General features: G+C 35.3%; 1 long non-coding RNA gene across 2 annotated transcripts in view; it reads left to right on the forward strand.

Annotated features, from left to right (window-relative positions):
• LOC139073623 (uncharacterized) overlaps window positions 1-25,125 on the forward strand; it is an 82,439-nt gene extending 57,314 nt beyond the window's left edge. The window contains exons 3-5 of one of the 2 annotated variants that reach the window (XR_011522544.1): window positions 22,475-22,680; window positions 23,509-23,653; window positions 24,713-25,125. This is a non-coding gene — a long non-coding RNA (uncharacterized lncRNA). The remainder of the gene's footprint in view (window positions 1-22,474; window positions 22,681-23,508; window positions 23,654-24,712) is intronic. The other variant, XR_011522545.1, reaches the window with a different exon arrangement.
• The last annotated feature ends 381 nt before the right edge of the window (window positions 25,126-25,506 follow it).

Below are 25,506 nucleotides of genomic sequence, written 5' to 3' on the forward strand. Positions count from 1 at the left end.
TATTATGACAGTAGAGTATTCTAGACCAAAGGCAGGTCAACATGAAATACCATGGCGTGTCCAAGAAATTGCACATTGTTCCTTGGAGCTGTAACAGGAGATGAATGAACATGTGTAGAGCACTAACTATGGGCTAAGTACCATCCTGAGCCCCTTAATTGTATTATTTCATTATCCTAATAACAACCATAAAACAGATGCTATTATACTCCCTATTTTATAAACTCAGAGGGACTAAATACCTTGCCCAAGATCACACAACTAGCAAACAACAGAATCAGGATTCAAATAAGCAAATAAATTCCAGAGCACGTTTCTAACCATTTAACTATACTGCCCCTCATGAATGTTGTATAGGGAAGTCTGAGCTTTATCCTCCAGGTCTGTGCATCTCTAACTAGAGCATGTGTTCAGGAGGACAGGACACCAGAGACATATGTGGCCATTTGCCTACCAAATCAATTGTATTCAAAGATCTGGGAGGAAATTTCTACTCAGATGAGAAAATGTTAAAAGGTAAGGATTCTAAAACATCTCATAGAAAAAAGAAATAAAGACATATTGTGGCTTAATATACAATATTTTATGAATTATAAAGGTAAATCATGAAATTTTGAAAAGAAATCTCACACTTATGGTCATTTTAGCCTATACGCCCTTTCCTCCAAGTTTATTCATCTTCGCTCACTTTTTAGGGTTTCCAAAGAGATTTTTGTGAAATATTGCTGTAGACATGAGAGCCATGGAGAGTTTCAATAGCATTGTGGTCACATTCACATTTTGGAAAGCTTTTTCACAGGGGAAAGAGGAATGCCAGGAGAGAATCAAGCTTCTCTGGTAGAATCGGGGCATGGATGATAAGATACTGAGCCCACTTTTATACAGTGATTTTGAGGACCCTGGGGAAACTCCAAGTGGGCATGTCTGTGAGGACAATTGTAAGTGGGTCTGGACCTCAGGAGAGAGATCTTCCACTAAGATCTTCTATCAGCTTCTTGTACTATCAGCACTCAGGATGGAGTTTCCAGCTAATCCTAGAACAGTGTTTGGTACAAAGTAGGCAACTGAAAACTATTTGTTGAATGAAGGAAGTGGAAAAAAGAGGGCATGTGCTAATAATGTGTTTGATAAAAGATTCTGCTTATGCTAAACTACAAAAAAAATGTTCAGAATTAAAGAACCTTTTGTATCTTTATATATGCATATTAAATTCATAAACACTTTATAGGATCCGTACGGCATAATGATATTTATTCCTCCAAGAAAACTACTTTCAAGAGCGCAAAGTTTCCGTGTAGTCCTATGGCATTATGAAAAAAAAAAGCTCTGGCTTTAAAAATGCCACTTATTTGATATTTCTATAGAGATGTTACTAAAGGTAAATGCTCACAAAGAGCTTTTAAATAAGCCCTTCCATCAGAGAATAGGAACTCTTGACTAACCTCTGTGGGGCTTCTTGGCTGCCATGGCCACGTGCTCTGCCAAAGCTTGGCCTTTTTAAAACAGCAATTGAATATATATGTATCTCCAATTTTTATATGTAGGATATATATATGTATATATGTATGTATGTGAATATTCTTGGATGCATGAATTACATATGTATGTGTGTATGTATACGTCAGAGAGTACGTAAAGCACAGAATGCTATTTCCTGTTTTCCAGTCTGACCTATGCAGTACAACAGATCATTTGAATGTTTATTTTGCCTCAAAATTTTCTTTCAGTGCCTTAATTACTTCTCTATTTTTTTTTTTAACTCTAGAGCCACATTTCCTAAGAGACTTCTTTACTTTTGAATTTCCTAGTTACGGCTTTATAGAGTGCTAGGAGTTCTGGGGCCTTTTGTTACTAAGAGATTGAGTTCCTACTTTATGACTTACTTTCTGGAAATCAATTTTCTCAACCCAGAGTCCATTTAATTTCACTGGCCATGATAATTTTGAAGTCAACTCGTATATGTCCATAGATGGTACTTTAGAAACTATTATCAGCTTGGGTTTTATGTTGAACTCCATTTTAATGTTCATTGTGGGTTTTATAGTATTTGCTTCCTTTAAATGCATTTTTAGTAGGGAAATAAAATTTTATTTTGTAGTAAACTTTTCATAAAAGTATGTAGGTATATGTATGACTGAACACTGCTACTGTGAAGTCTTATAGGTTTTAGTCTGCTCTCCTTCTATAACAGTCATTAAGTAGCTATGTGTGCTTAGAGAAGATGAACAAGCCTGTCATGATTCCCCTCTGAAGCAACCAATTATAGATGCGTGTTATGATAATGTTCTGTGACTTCCTTCTTCTTACCCCAACTTCTAACTGTCCTCCTACTCCTGATACTTTCATTATGCTTCCTGGAGCCCTTGATGCCTGGCCCTGCCACTAAACTCACTCCACCTTCTTGCCTTATTTAAAGCCTCACTCTACCCTGGGACACTTGCTTCCCCAGAAGTCTCGTCAAGTCCTCAAGTGGAGAAAGTGGCTTTTTCGACCCTTGATATCTCAGAATGAGGAAGGAGAGCTCAGGTACTCCACATCCAGTGGTGCTTCAATCCCGTCCTCCTGTAAAATCCCCCTCTCCTTGGAGGTTCAAGTTTTCCAGCCAAAAATATTCCACCCTCCCTTGTACTCAGAGTACCTGTAGGTTCCATGGACAATTCCCCCATGTTCACTAAACACTTTAGCACCTTATGCGGTCTTCCTCCCATGGCACTTTCTGCCATCATTCTGGGTGACATCCTTTTCATGCAATATTCAAATATCACAATTTCTTGACCTTCTCATCTTCAGTTACCTTTTTCTTCACTTTATTTCAGCCACTTCTGTTATGACAAACCTGGGCTGTGGCATCACTGCTCCAACTCTGAGAAGCTAAACTCAACCATCTCATTCTATGACCACAACTTCTTGCCCTTTCCCTCCAGCTCCCTGAGTGATTCCTCAACACGTGTTCTTCATATTCATTGAGTTCTCCAACCACCTGACAACTCTACTTACTCCCTATCTGCACCTTTCTGTCTTCAATTCTTTCTCTATCCATCTAAGAATCCATGGTTTATCACATCAACATTGTCTTGCCAATACTCTCAGTAACATTAACCTACTCTTCTTACAATTGCTCTGGACTAGCAAAACCCCAATCCTGGACTCATTCCTGTGCCTACCCAGCTGTAGTCGAAGGCTGAAGAACACAGCTGAAGAAAATCCTGAAAACACATCCATTGGTGCCAATGCACATTAGTGGTCTTCAACCCCAACCAGATCCACAGTGCTGCCTGGCAATCCTTCCATGCTATTCCAATTAAGTCTCTCGTCCTTTACCCATAGTGGATTTCACATCTCTGCTTTCCTAAAACCTCCTCTCCCACCACATCACCCCTGTCAATCTTAGCAGATGACCTCACCTAGTGCTTCACAGAGAAAACAGAAGCCATCATTGAAGAAGTCCTTGAGCTTCCATTTGTCTTTGTCCCTGCCCTTTTTATCTTCCCTCCTGCTTCAATAGGGGAAGTATCCATTCTCCCATTTAAGGTTAATGCCTCCACCTGAATCAGGATCCCATTCTTCTCACACCCTCAGAAACTTGCTTTATCTATTATTCCCTTTCTATTTTAATCTTTCCCTATCATTGGTTCCTTCCCACCAACATTAAATATACTCAAGCCTTTCAAAATTAAAGAAAAATTTTTTCAGTGACCTCACGTCTCCCTCCAATTTAATTCAACACCACAGCGTTCTTTGCCTTTCTCCATTCCATATGTATAGGGAGAATTCTGGTTCCCAACAAAAATAGCAATATACTTAATCATTTGCTTTATCTTACAATATATACAAATTGTTTTAGATCATTGCAATCTCATCACAACAATGAACTTACTATGTGAAGTTCAATATTTATTTGCAAATTTTTGTCTTTAGAATATATCTATTTGAAAGTGTACTGTCAGAGTACAGTGTTCAAAGTTACTTGAACCGATTCTTTTTATGTGCATGGTTCCATTATCTCTGACAAAAAGACCAATTTATTTCTGCTGGTATTCAATTTTAGAGTTTATTTTCTTCATTTTTAAAAATTTTACTTTTTGATATGTGTAAACTTTTACATGGTTTAAATTAAAAGGTAAACTCAAAAAAGTCTCACTCCCACGTATCCATCCCTCCCCATTCCCACCCACCCCCTAAGGGGTAACCATTGTCTAGGTTCTGATACATCTTTCTTGCATTTCTTTTTGTAAAAATTACGTATCTCTCTTCTTCTTTCACTCATATTTCTTCACAAATGTTACTGTTACCTTCTTGCACCTTGCTTTTTTCTCTTAACAATACATCCTGGCTCAAGTCCGTAATATGTTGTAATTACTATGAGTTAATAATTATATTTACTGTATTTCTTTGTGATATTTCTTTGCTCTTTTTTTACTATTTCTTTTGGCACTTAAAAGGTTTTGCTTTTCTTCTAGTGGTTATATTTTTTTCTAATGTCTTTTGTTAAAAAAAAAGTCCACTCTTCCCTTTCTGAGGTTTCTGCTATTTCGTTTGCCAACTCTAAATGATACGTTTTGACTGCACACATTACCTGTACACAATGAGTTTATCCTACTCTCTACCTTCTCTCCCTCCTTCTCTCATCATTTTTGTGAGGGGTTGGTTTATTTCTATTTTGTCAGGACTTATAATGCTTACATACTCTGCCATACCCTTTGTTTTAATGTTAGATCTACATTGAAATATATTCACTATATACCATCAGTCCATTTGCCAGAGTTTCTCCAGTCTTCTTTTGCTTGGGTAAAGTTCACCCTCTAGTTATATTTGTGAATACAGTACTCCTTGAGTTTTCACACTTTCAAAACTCTTTTTATATAGCTTTGGTACTGGAAGGGCAACTTGTCAAGATATAAAATCTTTGACTCCCGCTTTCTATTCTTGCTTTTTAAAAATTTTTGCTCCAAAGTTGTCTTGCTTTGTATCTTGATTTCACAAACTGATTTCAACTTGATTCCATTCCCTTGCAAGTTATTTGGTCTTTCAGCACGAAGGCCCAGAGATGTTTTTGTCTTTATTATTAAAGTGTAAGAGTTTTACCAGGACATGGCTCTGAATTAACCATCTGGGAAGTTTTTTGAATTACAACTTTAAATAACATTTCAATTCCATCACTTTGTCTTTCTTATTCAAGGACTCCAATTATATGTATGTGAGATCATCTTTGCCCATCTGTATATCTATAACTATCACTTTCTCTGATTGTTTTTCTATTTTATTTTTATACTCTTGATAATTTTAATTCGTTTCCTCAATATCCCCTTGTTATCTTTTCCATTGATTCTGTTCTTTCTTGGTCACCTTGTAGTCTTCACTCCTGAGACGATTTTGTATTTTTATTCTGTTTCTTTCAGGAGTTTGCTTAATTCTCATAATCCTTCCCCCACCCTCCTGAATTTTTGAGATTTTTATTGGGGTGGTTTTTTAAATATATGCAAATGCTTATTTAATGATGTTTAATTCAGTTTGCCTACCCTTCATGTTCTTTAAGAATTTCATCAACAGAAATGTTTTGATTCTTATTTTCTATCTTCTTATAGTTTTTATGGTTGTTGTCAGCCATTTCCTGTTTAAAATGGCTTCTATTTTATTGGATTAGCAAAAATAAATAATTGTATGTAGACAGGTATGAGACATTTGTTGGCATACTAGTTTTCTTTGTTCAAGAGCACCCTCTTCTGTTGGTATAATGAACTGTAATTTCTTTAATAAATGGCACATTTTATGAGGAGAAGAATTGGTTTGTGTTTTTATTTAGTGGTTCTCTTTTGTTTATTTGGATCTTTATTTTTTCACTTTTTTATCCTTTATTTTTGTCACCTCCAAGCTCTTTCAATTCCTCGCAAGTGGAAGCCCATCCAGATTTCCATCTTAGGTCCCTCACACTTTCGAGCCATTTCCTTTTGACTTTCAGGAGTTAGTGTTCTGACACACAAGGGGATATTTTTTTGAAATCTATATTCCACCACCACTAGACTACATTGCCTTCTCTATTCCATGAAGTCTCCACCTAACTCTACTTTTGCGTGTGCTCCAGAGTTGCCTTTGCAACTATCTATTTCCCTTATTCTCTGTAAATGAATTTATGGAATCCTTTATCTCCTAGTTATGTTGTGGGCATGTGGCTGTGTGGTTTCACTTACTCTCCCTATCTGTGTAGTTTTTGGAAGATGTATGTAGATTTTAGATTCAGGTGGCTGCAATTTTCCTTAAATTTTTATGTTTCTCAGGGTTCTATCCTAGAATTTTTCTCTTTTCACTTTTCACAAACTCTAAGTGACTTCAACCACTTCTGTTCCTTTAATTAAGACTTATAGGCTGATTACTATCCAACTTTATTTTATTACTGGACTGCAAAACAAAAAGAAAATAATTTTGACATGAAGACTAAATGACGTCATGCATATATTATGCCTGGTGTATGATAGGTATTTCACAAATTATATTTACCACCATTCTTATTTTTCAAATGAAGAAACTGAGACACGTACAGATATGTAGAACATTAAATAAATTTACCAAGGTCACATGGCCAGTAAGAGGTTTAGCTGGATCCACCCTAAGTCTGTCAGTCCTGAACGGGTGTGCTCTGCACTGGACTCATCCTTTTCCTATTTCACCCTTCGGCATTCACCCATTACTTGCCTTTTGCAGTAATTCACACTTTTAGATGACAACATAATTGAAATGCAGGGAGAGAACTGAGAAAATAAAGAAGAAGATGTTATCACAGAAAATTTAATTCACTGAATAAGGAACTATAAACGAAAGTATCATAGTATTATAGTGTACCTGTTGGCTGGAGAGTAAACAATATTTGCATGTTATAAAAATTTAAACACTGACTTGATCTAACCAAAATTCTGATGTTACTATGCCAAGGGGGAGATGGTGCTGAGGGGAATGAGAGGTATTTCAGAATGAAAGGCACTCATCTGCCATGATATGAAACCAGAAATCAATTACAAGAAGAAAACGGAAAAATTCACAAATATAGGAAGATGAAAAAATATGCTCCTGAACAGCCAATGAGTCAAAGAAGAAATCAAAAGAGAAATGAAAAAATGTCTTGAGACAAATGAAAATGGAAGTATAGCATACCAAAACTTGTGGGGTAGAGCAAAAGCAGTACCAAGAGGGAATTTCATAGTGTTAAATGCCCAGCTGAAGAAAAAAGAAAGATCTCAAATAAACAACCCAACTTTACACCTCACGGAACTAGAAAAAGAGGAACAAACTAAGCCCAAATTTAGCAGAAGGAAGGAAATAATGAAGATCAGAGAGGAAATAAATGAAAGACTAGAAAGATAATAGAAAAGATCAATAAAACTAAGAGCTGATTTTTTGAAAAGATAAAATACACAAACCTTTAGCTAGACTTGTCAAGAAAAAAAGAGAGAGGACTCAAAGTTATAAAGGAGATAACTTTTATAAAAAGAGGAGATAGTACAGCTGATACCACACAAATAGAAAGAAGCATGAGACTACTATGAATAAATATATGCCAATAAATTGGACAACCCAAAAGAAATGGGTAAATTTCTAGTAACATACAACCTACCAAGATTGAATCATGAAGAAAAAGAAAATGAACAGACCAATTACTAATAAGATTGAATCAGTAATCAAAACCTCCCGACAAACAAAAGTCCAGGACCAGCTGGCTTCAGGTGAATTCTACCAAACATTTAAATAAAAATATACCAATCCTTCTCAACCTCTTCCAAAAAGTAGAAAACACTTCCAAACTTATTGTATGAGGCCAGCATCATCCTGATACCAAAACCAGACAAGGACACCAAAAGAAAAGAAAATTACAGGCCAATATCCCTGATAACCATAGATGCAAAAATCCTCAACAAAATATTAGAAAACTGAGTTCAGTAGTACATTAAAAGGATCATACACTTTGATCAAGTGGGATTTATTGCAGAGATACAAGAATGGTTCGACATCCACCAATCAATTAATGTTATACATCACCATAGTAAAGTGAAGGATAAAAATCATTTGATCATCTCAATAGATGCAGAAAAAGCATTTGACAAAATTCAACATGTACTCATAATAAAAACTCTCAACAAAGTGAGTATGGAGGGAATGTACCTCAACATAATAAAGGCCATACATGACAAACCCACAGATAATATCACACTCAATGATGAAAAGTTGAAAGCTTTTTCTCTAAGATCAGGAACATGACAAGACTGCCCACTCTCGCCGCTTTTATTCAACACAGTAGTGGAAGTCCTAGCCAGAGCAATTAGGCAAGAAAAAGAAATGAAAGTATCCAAATAGGAAAGGGGAAGAAGTAAAACTGTCCTTATTTGTAGATGAGATATATCATATATAGAAAACCCAAAGACTCTACAAATAAAGACTGTTAGAACTTATAAACGAACTAGTAAAGTTACAGGAAACAAAATCAACATGCAAAAATCACTTGAGTTTCTATACAATAATAATGAACTATCAGAAAGAGAAATTAAGAAAACAATCCCATTCTAGTTGTATCAAATAGAATAAAATACCTAGAAATAAGTTTAACAAAGGAGATGAAAGATCTGTACACTGAAAAGTATAAGACATTAATGAAAGAAATTGAATATACAATAAATGGAAAGATACTCTGTGTTCATGGATTAAAAGAATGAATATTCATAAAATGTCCATACTACCAAAAGCACTCTACAAATTCAATGTAATCTCTATCAAAATTCTAATGGCATTTTTCAGAAATAGAAAAAACAATCCTAAAATTTGTGTGCAACCACAAAAGACCCTGAATAGCCAAAGCAATCTTGAGAAAGAACAAAACTAGAGGCATCATACTTCCTTATTTCAAACTATATTACAAAGCTATAGTAATCAAAACAGTATGATATTGGTATAAAAGCAGATGCATAGATCAATGGACTAGAATAGAAAGTCCAGAAATAAATCCACACACATATGGTCAATTAATTTACAACAAAGTATCCAAGATTATACAATGGGGGAAAGGACAGGCTCTTCAATAAATTGTGCTGGGAAATCTGACAACCGCATGCAAAAGAATGAAACTGGACCGCTATCTTAGACCATACACAAAAATTAAAATGTATTAAAGATTTCAATGTAAAACCTGAAACCATAAAATTTTTAGAAGAAAACATAGAGGGTAAGTTCCTTGACATCAGTCTTGGCAATGATTTTTGGATTTGGCAACAGAAAAAGACAACAAAATCAAAAATAAACAAGTGGGCCTACATCAAACTAAAAAGCTTCTGCAAAACAAAGGAATTCATCCACAAAATGAAAAGGCAACCTACAGAACGGTGGAAAATATTTGCAAATCATACCTCTGACAAGCATTTAATATCAAAAAAACACTAAAAACTCATACAACTCAATAGCAAGAAAACAAATCTCCTTTTAAAAAAAGCAGAGGAACTGACTAGACATTTTTCCAAAGAAGACACACCAGCAAGTATATAAAAAGTTGTGCAGCATCTAAATATTAGGGAAATGCAAATCAAAACTACAATGAGATATCATCTCACATCTGTTAGAATGGCTACTATCAAAAAGACAAGAGATAACAAGCTTTGATGAAGATGTAGAGAAAGGGAACCCTTGTGCACTGTTGGTGGGAATGTAAATTGGTGCAGCCACTATGAAAAACAGTATGGAGGTTCATCAAAAAATTTAAAATAGAACCACCATATTACCCAGCAATTCCACTTCTGGGTATTCATCTGAAGAAAATGGAATCATGATATTGAAGCGATATCTGCACCCCAGTGTTCACTGCAGCATTATTTACAATCGCCAAGACATGGGAACAACCTAAGTATCTATTGAGGGATGAATGGATAAAGGAAATGTGATATATAAAATATAATATTATTCATTCATTAAAAAGAAGGAAATCCTCCTATCTGTGACAACATGGATGGACCTTGAGGGCATTATGTAAGTGAAATAGGACAGATAGAGAAAGACAAATACTGTGTGATCTCACTTATATATGAAATCTAAAAGAAAAAATGAATTCATAGAAACAGAGGACAGATTGGTGGTTTCCAGAGTCAGGAATGAGGGGAGGGAGAAATGGGTAAAGGTGGTCAAAAGGTACAAACTTGCAGTTACAAAATAAATAAGTCCTAGGGATGTAATGTATAGCAGGTGTTTACAGTTAACAATACTGTATTGTATATTTGAAAGTTGCTGAGAGTAGATTGTAAAAGTTCTCAGCACAGGAAAAAAAATTGTAACTATGTGAGGTGATGGATGTTGACTAATTATCGTGGTGATCATTTCATAATATATACATATATCAAATCATTATGTTGTACACCTTAAATGAATACAATGCTACATGTCAATTATATCTCAATAAAACTGGAAAAATTAAATTAAAAAATAAAAGTAAAGAAATAAAGGCTCAGCATAGCTAAAATTCCTCAAAGTGGATGCCTGTGGGTTAGATGGAAGGTAGAAGAGAGGGCGAGTAAAGAACTAATATTTCCATTACAAACTTTCAAGAAATATTTGACTTTATAAAAATGAGTATGTATTTGATTTAAAATAATTAAAATAGATTTTTTTCCACCTGGAATTTATATTGGTGAGTGGAGTAAGATAGAGATCTAACTTCATAGTTTTCCAATTGCCTGTCCAGTTGTTTTCTAGGCCAATTTTAATTACACAGAAAAGAGTGCTTTTTTTTCTCTCTTTCTCTCTCTCTCTCTTCTCACATGATTGTTATTTCATGGAGCACCAAGAAACGCAGAACTAGGGAGTCATAGACACACCCCGTCCCTCTTATTCTTCAAGGTCAATGTCATGCCATTAGATAATTTATACCTGCTTTTATTCAAGTCACACATGAAATGATCAGAGAGAAAAGAAACATCAGGTGCAATATAATAACTAAGTTTTTAGAGGATTTTGGTGATGGACACAATTGAGAACATTTACTTCACATAAATACTTCCTGGGGGTCTTCAAGTGCTCTCTATTTAACGTGAATTAAAATAATCTAGCACACAAATGGCCAATAAGCACATGCAAAAGTATTCTACATCACTAGGGGGAAATGCAAATTAAAACCACAATAAGATACTATTATACACCCATCTGCATGACTAAAATGGAAAAGACTTATAATGCCAAATATTAATAAGGATTTAAGCAACCAAAATTCTCATAAATTGATAGTAAGAATGTAAAGTGGTATAACCTCTGGAAAAATTTCTGGAAGTTTCCAATGAAATTAAACATACATCTACTCATTTGACCAGCAATTTCACTCTTAAGTCTTGAGCCAAGATAAATGAAAATATAAGTTTGCAAAAATACTTGTACAATAATATTCAAGTCCCTTCATTCATAATAGCCCAAAATGGAAGCATCCCAGATGTCCATTAATGGAATAAATAAATTGTGGTATATTCATATAATGAAATACTACTCAGGAATAAAAAAGAACAAGCTACTGAAACAAATAACATTGATGAATCTCAAAAACATTTTGATGATTAAAAGAAGCTGTTACGGGCTGAATTGTGCATACCTCTCCCAAAAAATTCATATATTGAAGTCCTCACCCTTAGTACCTCAGTATGTAACTGTATTTGGAGATAGGGCCTTTCAAGAAGTAATTAAGGTAAAATGGGGTCATATGGGTGGGCTTTAATGCAACATGCTGGTGTCCTTATAAGGAGAGGAAATTAAGACATAGACAATACAGAGACAAAGGGACAACAATGTGAGGACACAGCAAGAATGTGGTCATTTGCAAGCCAAGGAAAGAGGCCTCAGAAGAAACTAAATCTGCCAACACCTTGATCTTGGACTTTTAGCCTCCAGAACTGTGAAAAAATAGATTTCTGTTGTTTATACTTCAGTCTGTGATTCTTTTTATGGGAGCCCTAGCAACCTAATACAGAAGGCTTACACAAAAGAATACATGTTCCAACCATATGGAATTTTAGAACAGGCAAAACTATTTTATGGTGAAAGAAAATGAGAACAGTAGTTGCCTCTGAAGGGTGGCCTAGGGCATTAACTAATTCAGAAGAGACTTGCCAGAAGTTTCTGGGGGTGATGATAAAGAGGTTTGGGTTACATGAGCATATGTGTTTGTCAAAACTCATAAATGTTCACTTAAGATTTGTGCATTTCACTACATATAAATGCCATGCTAAAAAAGAAAAACCATAAACAATCAATGGGCCCCTGCTCTGACATTAGAAGCCATACTGTTCCCATTTCTTCCTTTCCACTGCAATTATAAATCCAAGCACCGCAGTGCTGTTATAGTTTGCATTTTTCACTCGGATGTTTGCTAAAACCTATCAAGATGAAATTCACTGGCTGACATGCCTCTGCTGTGCTCATTAGCCAAGAGAGATTAGTTGAAGAATGAAGCGGAGTTTAGAGGAGACTTAACATTTTATTCCAAGTGGGAAAAAAAGCTCAGTTCTACCACTGGCCAAAAGTTTTTTGATCCTCAGCCAAAGTGAATTTGATGGGTTGAAAAACATAAATCCATAATATTTAAGACCCTGAGTTGAACATTACTGGACTGAGAGGGGCTAATTCTCAAAGTTATTTGAGGGGCAAGGAAATAGAAATTTGCAAGAGACTAGGTGACAGCAGCTGGACCTGTTCATAGTAAGTGGGTCTGGCTTCCTTCAGATGTAAAATGAGGAAGCCTCTGGACTTTGGGTCAAAGTTCAGGTACATTTTGTTTAAAGAGGAAGACAAACTCCAGTGCTTTACCTGTGTCCTCCTTCCTGTGGGGCGTCTAGCCTGTAATGTAGACACTACTATTCTATTTGTTGAGAAATTCTACCCTTTGTGCCTTTTAGGAGATTCATATTAATTTCTCAAATTGCCTTAGGGCATCAGCTACATAGTCTCCTTGGCATTTTGACTCTTTTTGATCCAGATATCATTTGCCTCTCAGTGAGTCAAATCTTTCACATCACTAAGGCTTCTCATTCAACCAGAAGGAAGTGGTTGGAAAGCCACAGCTAAGGATAGCTTGCGGAGTTGTGGCTCCACAAATCTAATCTTAGAAGAGGGAAACAAACAGTGGTCCTGAATCTATGAGAGTTGGGATGAGACACAATAGTAGGATCTTTATTTCTATTACTAAAGTCCTTCTCACTATTGTCAGCTTTTGGAACAAACCTGAAAAACTTTGTCTAGCTTTCAACATAATAGCACTTCTGAAGAAATCTCTTACTGTCTGATTGCCTCACTTTTCTATTTCTTCTCCTGTAAATAAGAAGATGTTGCCTGGAATTGGCTAGAACTTCATTATGGTCTTTAGAATGAAGGCTGTGGGATTATCTCAATCTCTAACTAGAAGAGTCTACCATTGGCTGTGACAATTGATACCTAGTTATAATTCCAAATACTCTTTTTGAGGTCCCCCCAAAATACAAATCCTCCTTCTTCTAGACCCTATCCTTCTATAAAGGATATTACAGAGAGGTATACTCTGAATCCCTTTTGTGACTTTCTAAGAATAATAATCCATAAGTACATAAATAGATCCTTAAATAAAACCCTTAAAAGTCTTACAAAACTGACCAATATGTAGGATGTAAGTAAGAAAACTTAGGTGAGCAATACTATTATTGCTCCCTGAAGTTTCTAATCACTACATTATCCTATTCAATTTACCTTCAGCACACACCGGATTGGGAATTTTCCTCCATTTGTGAACTCTGATGTGACAGCACATCGAAGACAGTCTATTTTTCCATAGATTTTTTTCAAGTTTCCTTCTGATTGGTCATTCTTTGCTTCACACAGACTTTCATTAAACATCTTTTTCTTGAGTATAGATCATAATTAATGATGCCTCAGCTAACTCCTTTTCAAATCTATCTGTTCCTTAGATGCAATAAATATGAAGCCCACTATTTCCCCCAATAAAATAACTGTGCTATGATGCTTTACCTCAGCCCAAATCAATAGGGCCTGGAAAATTCCAGAAATAGTACTGCCCCAATCAATAATGTAGGGCTTTATAACCCAAGCCCAGAGAAGTAAATAGATATTTTTCTAGCCTTATTGTGTTCTTGATCACATTTTCATTAGCTAAATATTATTTCTCAGGATATGGAAAGTAAATGAAAATATCTTAATCTCTGAAGAGTCCATGAAAAAAAGCTTGCCATGTCTAATCTCTCAGACCCCCTTTAAAATCCAGGCTAATAGAAAAAGAATAATTTGACACACACCAAATTTCAGCTAACCTAACAAAGGGAGATTTGAGCTGTTGGATCAATATAAGACCGTATACTTCTCAACCCAAATTCCAGAAGACATTAATGCGATAAATTTCAGTGTGTATATACTGACAAGATACAATTCCTTTCTGTGTGGAATCAATTTAACAGACAATGAAAGATTATGTTCTCCAAATATTCGTTAGATAATAAGACAAAGCTGTGTCCGTGGTTCATTCAAGTTTTCATCTATAGAAAACCTAAACTTATTAGCTCACTCTGCACATATTCTCTCCTGGCCTTTCTCTGCAGAGTTGGGTGAAAAAGGAACGTAGGTTGTTAAACTCATTCCTCATCATAACTTCACAATATTAAATGCAATCTCTGTGATGAATCTAAATGTAATTTCACATATATTTTAAGGGATCAGTATTGTTAAATATTCAAAATCAGTCCATTGCAGGATCCTCACCCGGAAGTGCTAAAATGTGAAATGACTTCCTTCTAAAACCTAATCTGAACTTCATCAACACTGCTGAAACTGTGTCACTACACATTTATCAGAGCAAGCAATATAACAGACATAAGCTGGTTAGGGTGGAATGACAATTTCCACCACTAAAGATTAGTAACAAGGAAAGAATTGACAGCACTTTATTCAAAATTGTCTGCGGAGGATAAAAGTTTCTTTTAAATACACATGTCAGATAGAAGATAGACTGTAACCAGTCTTGACCATATCTATTCTGGGGAAATAAAATTGGCAATTCTGTGTCTTGATTTAACAATACCTGTTGGGAAAAACACAGTCTTCCCCTTTTCCCCGAGCTTCTCACCTAAAGCTATTAACCCTATTTATACTTAAATCACCCAATGACTCATAAAGTTCATATCTGTTTCTAAAAGCTAGATCTAGACAGAGGCTCGATAACTAGTGACAACAATAAGTAAAAATATTTGGGGAAATTGCCCAAGATAAAATTTTTCTTAAGAACATGATAGAAGCATAGATATCCATTGAAAACTAGAGAACTCTGTGACATCACAGCCTGAGCACAAGGATGACAAGCAACAAGAAAGCCCAAATAGAAATTTCCCGTATACCCAGCCATTACCAGCTAGGTGACAAACCTATATAGCTTAAGTATAAATGAACATATGACAATAAAAATCTCTCATTATTTCAGACATGCCAAAGACTATTAGGGGAAAGATGTCAAGCTGGCAATTTTATTTATTTTTAATAGCTTTATTGAGGTATAATTAACATACAAAAAACCACACATATTTGATATATACAATTTGATGGGTTTGAAATATGCATGCATGCATGAAACCATCACCACAATCAAGGTAATAAACATATATATCATCTCCAAAAGTTTCCTCCTGCCAACCTGGTCATTTTAGACACCAAAAATTTAATTACCTTGGGGAATTCAGGTAAATAAAGGCACTAAGAAGGGCGTGAGCATTTATATAGCTTCACAGTACAGGACAAGTTCTTTACATTTTGTAGATTCCAGAGAGCCCCTCAGTTGAGGAGATAGGGGACATGTACAACGATAATATATGGTCAACTTCATAAAATAAAAATGTCCCCAATATATTTTGATATGGGTGTGTTTTGTATCTGCCCAAGATGGGTAAGCAAAGCATTCCCAAGCCGGCTTAAACAACTAACCCTAAAGGGACTGTAAGTATAATTTCCTGCCTGATACCAAAAAGTGAATTCCTTTATCTTTGCAAACTTAAGAATATTCAATCTTTAAACTTTCCATGAAAGAACAATCTGTGAAAATTCAATGTCACGATTTTAATTTCATCATATAATTTATATGAAAATATAAAGAAAACACACACACATACAATAAAAACTAAGAATACCAGTTAACCTGTTGTCTTCATGTACAAGAAATTTTAACTAATTGCAAAGACAATGGAGCTTGTTCAGAAACAAGCATTCACCTATCTGTGTTTTACCTCATTAAATAGAACTAACCTGCCAACTTGGAAGTAGGCAAAAAGAGTCTGACGCACACCATTGGCTCTCCCACAGCTCAGAGAGGCGCACTCTCCATCAACCTGAGAAGCGATTAGGGCTTCTATATCAATGTTAGACAAATTTCTGAATCAGCCAAAACATGAATTCCCAACCTTCTCCACACTCCCATCCAGTAAGTCTATAAAAATACTAAGAAATTATAATGTGCATCAGAGAAACAGTAAGACAGAAGATGCTTCCAACAGAGCCTTGTTAGAGAACCCCTCTTGGACTAGGCATTTTGCAGATTGCACTGTCCTACAACTAGAGATCTGGGAATTTACAACTCCCAAGTGGACAGTCAGTAGCACACATGGTGGGTTGGCAAAAAAGAAGAAGGAGAAGGAGGAGAAGAGAAAGAAAAAGAGAGAGAGAGAGATCCTTGAAGCTCAAATGAATGCAGTCTTATCCTCCTGAATCCTAAAAGAATAAATAAACTCTAGAAGCCAAGGTATGATAAAAACCAGAAGAAATTTCTAGCAAACTGCTTGGAGTCCTCAACGAGATAAAAGAAGACATGGGTTATACGATCAAGAGGCAGAAAATAGTAAGGACTGAATAGACTGAGATTTAAAGATAATGAGAGAGAATATAACAGATTCAGGTAAGAAAACTTAATATGCAATAAATAAAAAGTAGAGGCAGAAAAAAACCAGAATTTACACAGTTTAAGTCTAGTAATTGATGAGAAGAATATACTTGAGATGCTATTTCAGATAAGAGTAAATATTAAAATGATTTAAAATATTAAAATATTGATATTAATTTAATTAATATTTAATTATTAATATTCAATTTAATATTAATTTAATGTTAAGTTAAAATTTTAAAATATTAAAATAAGTAAGAGCAGAAAAGAGTAAATATTAAAATATTGGGTCAATATGGAAGAAAAAGAACGTATCCATCATAAGAAATCTAGATGAATAAAGAAGAAAGATGTTCAGAAACAAGATACAAGAGTAGGAAGAAACAAGAAGTTAGAAACAAAGCAGTAACCAAAATACAGTGAAAAACAATCTTCTCAAACTAAAGCAAAATAATGTATGAATATACATTCATTTATTACATACATATACAAATAATTATTGGGGTACCATTCTATAAAATACACTGAGGATAAATAAAATAAAAAGGGGCATCTGCCACATCTTTGCCTTTGTGGGTTATTGGAGCGACAAACAATCGTATGAATAAATATAAACTTACAACCAGGCAAGAGAGTAGATGGTGCATGAGAGCATGTGATGGGGGATTTGACCTAGTCAGAAGGTCAGAGAAGGTTTCCCCTGAGGAAGCTACGTTTTATACGAGGCCTGAAAGACAGGGGGAATTAACTGGAACTGGAGAGTCTGGGCAAAAAGAACATCATATGCAAAGCCCTTTAGTAAAAGTGAGTGTAGCATGGTTGAGGAACTATAAGGAGGCCAGTCAAACTGGGACTGAGAAAGTCAAGAGAAACATGTATGAATGACAGTGAGGATGCAGGGAGGGACGAAAACATCCAGGGCACTAGGTCAGAGACCTCAACCATTTTTTTTTAACCGTGACCTTCAGTAAGAAATACTTTCTACATCATAGCCCGGTACACATACCTATATGTACATATATAGAAATCAATTTGCTAGATCATGAAAGCGTTAAAAGTAAAACACGAAATGCAATAGAACAGAGTGTTTTTCTCATAGTAAGAGTAGGCAACAGTTCCTGAAATCTTTTGTTTAAATTTATGTACATTATATGTTTTGTATATGTGTAAACATACATTCACATATGCATATTTTGTCTATATAATTTTTAATACTCATATGATCTAACAAAAATTGATTTCATGACTCATCAATGGATCCCTATCTGGAGTTAGAAAAATTCTGTGGTAAATTCATGTTAGAGATTTTTCTCTGTATCTAAAAGCCATTGAGGTAATTTTAGCAGATATGTGAGATGAACAGGTTTGAAGTGGGGAGGAAAACAATTTCTCTGGCTACATAGTGTAAGTTTTTTAAAGAAGCAAGTCAAAGGCTCTTCTAGTGAGAGTCCAGCTAAGAGATAGCAGTGGCTTGACCTCGGAGGGTAGCAGAGGAGAATAAGAAGGATTCCAGAGATGATGAGAAGGGAAAAAATCAACAGGACTTTGTGATAAGACAAATATGGACACAGTTGTCAAAGATGACTCAGGTTGAAAGCAGTCTAGAGTAAATTACTGAAAAGAAACCCAAGAGTGACAAAATATTGGACTTGCAAGAATAAACAAAACCATCTAACAAGAGATACTCCAGAAAACACATGTTACTAACAGAAATCGAATTGAGTTGGCTTCAGACTGTTCTTTTGCAATGCGAAATGCCAAGAGGCAATGAAAAAGTAAACCACAGAATTTTGAAGGAAAAAAGTTGGTGAGCTAAAGATGTTATGCTAAGCCAACTTGTCATTCAGGCATGAAGGAAATAGAAAGTTATTATAAAATACAGACATACTGAGAAAAATGTATCATCCACAACCTTGGCAAAAAAATTACTTGAAGATATGCTTCTACTGAGAGATAAATCCAAATTCAAAAATCAAGAATAAGGAGGTCAGGGTAAAAAAAAAAAAAAAAGAAGAAGAAGAAAGAAAAATAAAAGATTAACTGTTGATACTGAAACCAATTAAAACAGAATTGAATTTAAATAATTATTAAAAATAAAATGGAACACAAAGTAAGAAAACAATTCCTGAAAGAAAATATGCATAATATAAAAAATAATGAAATTACAATAGTGAGAGAATAAGACACAAAGGGAAAGAATAACTCGAAAGATGCAATTGCTCTAGATTTTGATGATTAGAAAAGAAAACTTGGGGCATATTTTTGAATAAATATAAGTATAGCCTTGAGTCAAACGTAAAACACAATGTAAATCTTCAAAATTAGTGAATTAAAAATTTATAATAATATCAAAAATAGTTCAAAATAGTAAAACCCAGAAAAAGAGAATGAGCTCATTAAAAAATAAGGGAACAAGAGAACAAAAATGAAACTTAACACAAGACAGAAAACATCAAACATCACTTATGAAAATAAGAAAGTTGAAGCCCCTATTTTAAAGACAAGGACTCTTAGGTTGTTTCAAATTCAATTATAAACTCCTTACAAACTAACAAAAATGAAAGTTTAAAAAGTTACCTTTTAAAAATTACTTAGGTCCAAACAGTTTACCAGAGAGTTCTTTCAGGTATCCAAGTTATAAGGATCAGCTAATTCCTATGTTACATATATTACTTTACTGTTTAAAAAAAGAAGGAAAAGCCCTTCAATAAATTTCCCGAAGCCAACACAATTCTTGTAACACAGTTTAATGTATCAACATTTTTCAACATGTCAGGACACGTAACTTGAGAAACACTGATTTAGAAAGTAATCAGAAAAACAAGAAAATCAAAAAATCAGAAGAACAAGAAAGAACCTAAGAAAAGCTGGAAGAAAGAAAATTTAGAATAATTGAATACATTTGAAAATAATAGAAATTGATTTTAAAATTTCAAACGTTGCTTCCTTTAAAAAATAGTACCCTTTCGCAAATTTAGCAGAAGAGAAAAAACACAAACATAATTAGTAATCAGAAAGTATATATAATAAACATGGGAATATTTAAAATTATGAGCATACTTTATCGCATATTTTATACAAATTTCTGTATAAATATTTTTAAATATAAAAATTCTAAACATTTTATGTAATGGGCAATTTATAATAAAATATAAATGATCAAGATCACTCAATAGGAAGAAAACATCTTAGTAGGTCCATAGTTCTGCACATTATTTTATTTTTTAAATTTTCATTTATTTATTTTTTGTGTGTGAGATCATTCTGGTGCTAAGGAACTGATATTCCCTATGCTCTATACAGCATTTTAGAGTATTAAAAAATGTAGAATGCTATTTTTAAAACAATTGATGAATCCAATATATTCCCAATATCAAAAATTCAGACAAAATATGAGATAAAGATGTAAAGAGAAGGCTACACACAATTTTGGTTATAAATACTGGGTGAGGGGTAAGGAGGGAATCCTTATCAACTGAATGTTAAGAAGACATTAGCAAATAGCATTTCAGATCAGGGGCAAAAGGATAATTTGTTAGTAAATAGTGTTGAGACTGAGGCTCATTTTGAAACAAAATAAACCATATTTCAGTATATAGGAAGTTAAACACTCCAAATGGGTAAAATGTAAGTGTAAAAGATGAAACTTCAAAAGAACTAGAAGAAGATTTAGAAACATTCACCAAATTTTGGAGTGGGGAAAGCATTTATAAGTATATTAGCAAAGAAGCAAACATAAAGGGAAAAGTCTTGCTAGGAAGACCTGGTACTTTACCCTTTGGGTATTTGGTATCCTTATTTATATTCTCTCCTCTTCACTAAAGTTATTATCCTTCTGACTGGAACTGTTATATTATTCTTATTAAAAATAATAATTTGCCTACGTCTAGGATTTAGTAAGGACAATCTCTGCCCTAATTAAATTTCAGCTTTCCAAAGCTGAATAAATAACCGAATTTGAGAGAAAGACTTTCTAGGCAAAAAAGCAAGAATAAAATCATAATGAAGCAGATCAACTAAATAAAAATTAAAGCTTCCAACACCCAAAGGCTAAATTTAAAGGCAAATCATAAACTATGAAAATATTTGCAATAAATATCATGAAGTGATAATATGCTTAGTAAAATAAAATCCTTTATAAATTTCCCAATGACCAAGAAACAGTTGAATGAATTATGACTTATTCACGTAAAGAATTATTCACTATTAAAACAGTTTTTATGAGGAAATGTTAATGATTTATTACTAACTGGAAAACTAATACAAAACTATACATTGATATAGACAGATACAGCTATAGATGTAACTCAATTCTAAAAGTTTCTGTGCACTATATGTACACTCATATTTATACATACATACATCTGTGTTATATATAAATTTATATTCATAGATTTAAATGAAAAGCCTTCAAAAAGGTGGTAAGTTGGAGATGGCAGAAAGCCTCTAAATTCATGAAGTCTTCGTTTTTGTTGTTAGCTTATTAAGGCTGGCTTTCCTGTTGAACACATCGCCTTGATATCTTCGATGCTGGATGCCATCAGGTAACCCTTTCTTAAAGAGTTCCAAAAAAGTATATACAACAAAATCATTATCTGCACAATCAACACATCCACATTCCATTCCACAAATATTATTAAGCACCCATCATGTGTGGAGACGTGCTGGGCAAGGGGAACAGCTGGTGACCCAGGCACTGCCCCTTCCACGGGAGAGCATCTTCTGGCAGTTCTGCTCTCTGTTCTGGCAGGGAGCACGACCTTTGTTCGAGTTTGCTCCGCCATGCCTTACTCTCTCTACTAGGATGATGGCTAATTTCTGGATCTAATAGGAATGAGATTTCAGATCATTCCTTAAAGCAATCTGCCAACCTTGCAGTAAGAACAATTAAAGGAGTCAGAAAAGTAGAATCTTGCTTTCATTTTATTAGCACAATAATGTTAATTTTATTAGGTTCGTTGGACAAAGTGCAAAAACTACACTGGATAATTTTTTTTCACTTTGAAGATTTCACACTTAAACTTTTAAAATTTCTACTGCTTCATTCCTCACTAATTGCCCATCTCTTAAAATAATCTGGTCCGGCTCCTGCTGATTTACTGAGCCTGCATTCCCAAGAACCACAGATCAGCTCCTCATTGCCATCCTCAAAGGCGCTTGCTTCAGCCCTCTTTCTCCTTGCACTCCCTGCTGCTTTCAATATGCAGCCTCTTGAAGTAATCCTGTCAGCCTCTGGGACGAAGCAGCATGATCTGACACTTTCCCTCCTCCGTCTCTTTGGTGGCTGCTCTTGTCGATCATTTCCCCCCAGTCACAGGCTTCTCACAGGGTTGGACCCTTTGCCCCTTCTCTTCACTGTTAGTACTTTCTCTTCTGCAAAACACACTGACGCTTATTAATACTTCAACTGTCGTTACCACAAGGATGACTCCCAAATCACTGACTCTTCTTTCAAGATGCAGTCCCACATCTCCAAAGGCCCAGTGGATGGTTCACACGAACATCCCACCATCGCTCCAAACTCAAGAGACTTAAAATAAAATACCCCATCTCTCCTAAACACAGGCTCACTCATCTTACTCCGTTCCAGTTCATTGGCCGCTCAAGCATCCAGACCTGACACCTCTGGGTCACCTGTGACACTTGCTCTTCAAACCTTCGAGTCTAGCTCTAATCCTCATTTGGATTAGTTAGCTTGGTTGTTTGGCTGTTCTTAAAAGTCTTGATTCCTCATCTGTAAAATGGAGTTAAAGTGAAGCTCAAGTGAGAAGGTGAGATTATAGACGTGATTGTGATGTGTAAACTTCGCTTTGCACACATGAGGTATGATTTTTTTTCTCACTCAGCCCAGAACATGGCATATTATAGACATTCAGCAAATATTTGCTGACTGAAACAATGAATGAATAAATGGTTGAATTAATGCAACCTGTGCTTGCTTTGAATGCCTATAGCATTTATTCTATACTGTATCACCCATCTGGCTCAGATGAGCCAGTTTTTTGTAAGGTACATTTTCACTATCTGTGCCCTGGCTTCCTAAACAGACATTTACATTCTTGGGAGTAGCTGCCTCCCTTATCCTTCTTTGTGTTTCTCACAGGGCCCAGCAAAGTCCGTATACATAGCAGGTAAGCACCAGTATATGACTTTGCCTCCCGTTTATAAGTCTTAAATGTACATCAGCTGAATTTTTTCCATTAAAGGAAGTGGATGCAAGTGATTTTGCAAGCTCATATTCTTGAGGCTTTATTTATTCATTTTTAAAATCATGACTCACATCTTATTGGTTCAGAAACTAACACCAAGCAGTGATTTTAATGGCGTGGTGAAAGAGGGTTTAGTCAGGCTCCTCACTTTTCAGATTTGCTTCAATTCAGTCATCAAATTCCTTCCCTGTTAAATCTCAACAGCCAAGGGCATCTTCCCTCTGCTATATATGATTTCATCAAGCTGCTTCTGGCTCTCTTAAACTAAGCTGTGCTATGGAATTGCAACTACAGAATGTACCAAAATAGGAGCAGCTTTTAAATTTCCTTATTCATGATGGCATTCTACTCAAGCAAACAATTTTACTGTCTCTCCTCCTCCTTTCTTAGGAAAACTTACTCCCAGAGAGAAAAACAAAGTACCCACGCACTGGCCAGCAGGGCAATTACAACAGAAGGGGAAATAGTACGTGTCAAACGGCACAGCCTTTAGGTTATCTGGTCTCCAGGAAGAGGACTTTTCAGCTGGATTTGAGTGAGTGAAATTACTCTATCACCCACAAAAGTATTTTTATTACCAATTTCCCAGCAGACTTTTACTCACAGCTCTATCTTTATTTCTCTGAATGTTGGCACATTAAATATACTGAGGTTTAACGAAATAGAAATAAATAAATGATGGACACTTCCCTGTCGTGTTTGAGCCCAACAGGGTTTTACATCTCATAAGTTACAGGTAACTGCCACGGGCCAGACATAAAATACAGATGATACACATTGAATGCAGATGTCATAGGCCAAGAGGCTCAGTATATTTATTAGTCTGAGTGACTCTTTAATTTCCCTTTCTGGAATAAACTCCTCCAGGGATGTGGCTTAGACAATTCCCTCACTTCTTTTTAAAATCATGCAATATATAACTTTCAATACAGAGAGCTCAAGGGGTGACTCTGAAAAGTATGGGTTCCTAAGCTACAGCCCTGTATTGGTTTTCTGGGGCAGCTGTGACAGAGCACCACAAACCAACTGGCTTACACAACAGAAACGTATTGTCTCCCAGTTGCGGAGGCCAGAAATCCGAGATAGAGGTGTCTGCAGGGCCATGCTCCTTCTGCAGGTGCTAGGGAAAGAGCTGTTCCAGGCTTTTCTCCTAGCTTCTGGTGATTCCATGGCTCATGGCAGTACAATTCCAATCTTCTCATGGTGTTCTCCCTGTGAGCATGTGTGTCTGTGTCCAAATTTCCCCTTTTCATAAGGACACTAATGACCTCATCTTGATTATCTGCAAAGACCCTTTTCCACATAAGGGCTATCAACAGTGTTTTAGGGGACGTAATTCAACCCATGACAGCCCCACATAGTCACTGCAGTAGATGCCCACACACAGGGCAGAGCAACAGAAGTCAGCTTGAGACTACAGGCAACCTTAGTATTTGAACCCACAGAAATAGCAATGTCTTCCACTCTTCTCAATCATAATGCATACTTTTAGATTAGATCACATTTGATTTTTTTTTCTAAAGAGTAAGCAAAATTGTCTAGAATGGAGAAATGCCAATTTTTAAATAACATTACAAACTATATTTTCCCATAGGAGTCACGATGAGAAGAAATATTTGGGCATTATCAGCTACACCTGAAGATTACTGGACATTTCAGAAATAAAAATAAACAGCAAAGATGAAGCTCCACCTGACAAAATTGTCACACATTTTTTAGGGGGAGGGAAAAAGCCCTTTAAGTTTACAGGATGAACACCAAAGTAATAAAGGACAGCATTTTGAAAAATAAGCTTTTGATATTTCACAAGAAGAGGCTTAACACCTACAATTGTGCAAGCTTTCTCCCTTGAAATTTGCACATGGAACAATTTCTTTTATTTTCTTTTGGATGTTCTCTAGAACATTGTATTCAATTCTAACACCATATTGGGATTCAAGTGGTTTCTCAAGCTAAGTACATTTATGATAATAAACAAAATAACAGAAAATAAAATAATAACTAACATTTTGTTCTTCCTGTGTGCTACGCTTTGTCCAAAGTGCTTTCACATATTAACTTGCTTAGTCCTCACGGCAGCCCAGGGATGAGGCATTACTGTTTATCACCATTTTCTGGAAGAGTCAGAGAGAGCCAGCTTGCCTAAGGCCATGTTGCTACTAACAAGTGGAACAGAAATGTGAATCCAGAAAGTCTAGCTCTGGAGCCTATGTCTTATATTATTAATAACAAATCTATAATTTTTAAATGTTCCAGTAAGCCAAACTATAAAAATGGAAGTTCTTTCTTTAACTAACTTTTTGAAGTCCTCTGAGATATTACTGCCACCTAGAAGTTGTTGTTCCCTGAACCTGACATTTTCATTTTTCACTCACCACAAGTATATGG

Source organism: Equus przewalskii, chromosome 9, assembly GCF_037783145.1.
Source record: "Equus przewalskii isolate Varuska chromosome 9, EquPr2, whole genome shotgun sequence".
NCBI classification, from domain to species: Eukaryota; Metazoa; Chordata; class Mammalia; order Perissodactyla; family Equidae; genus Equus; species Equus przewalskii.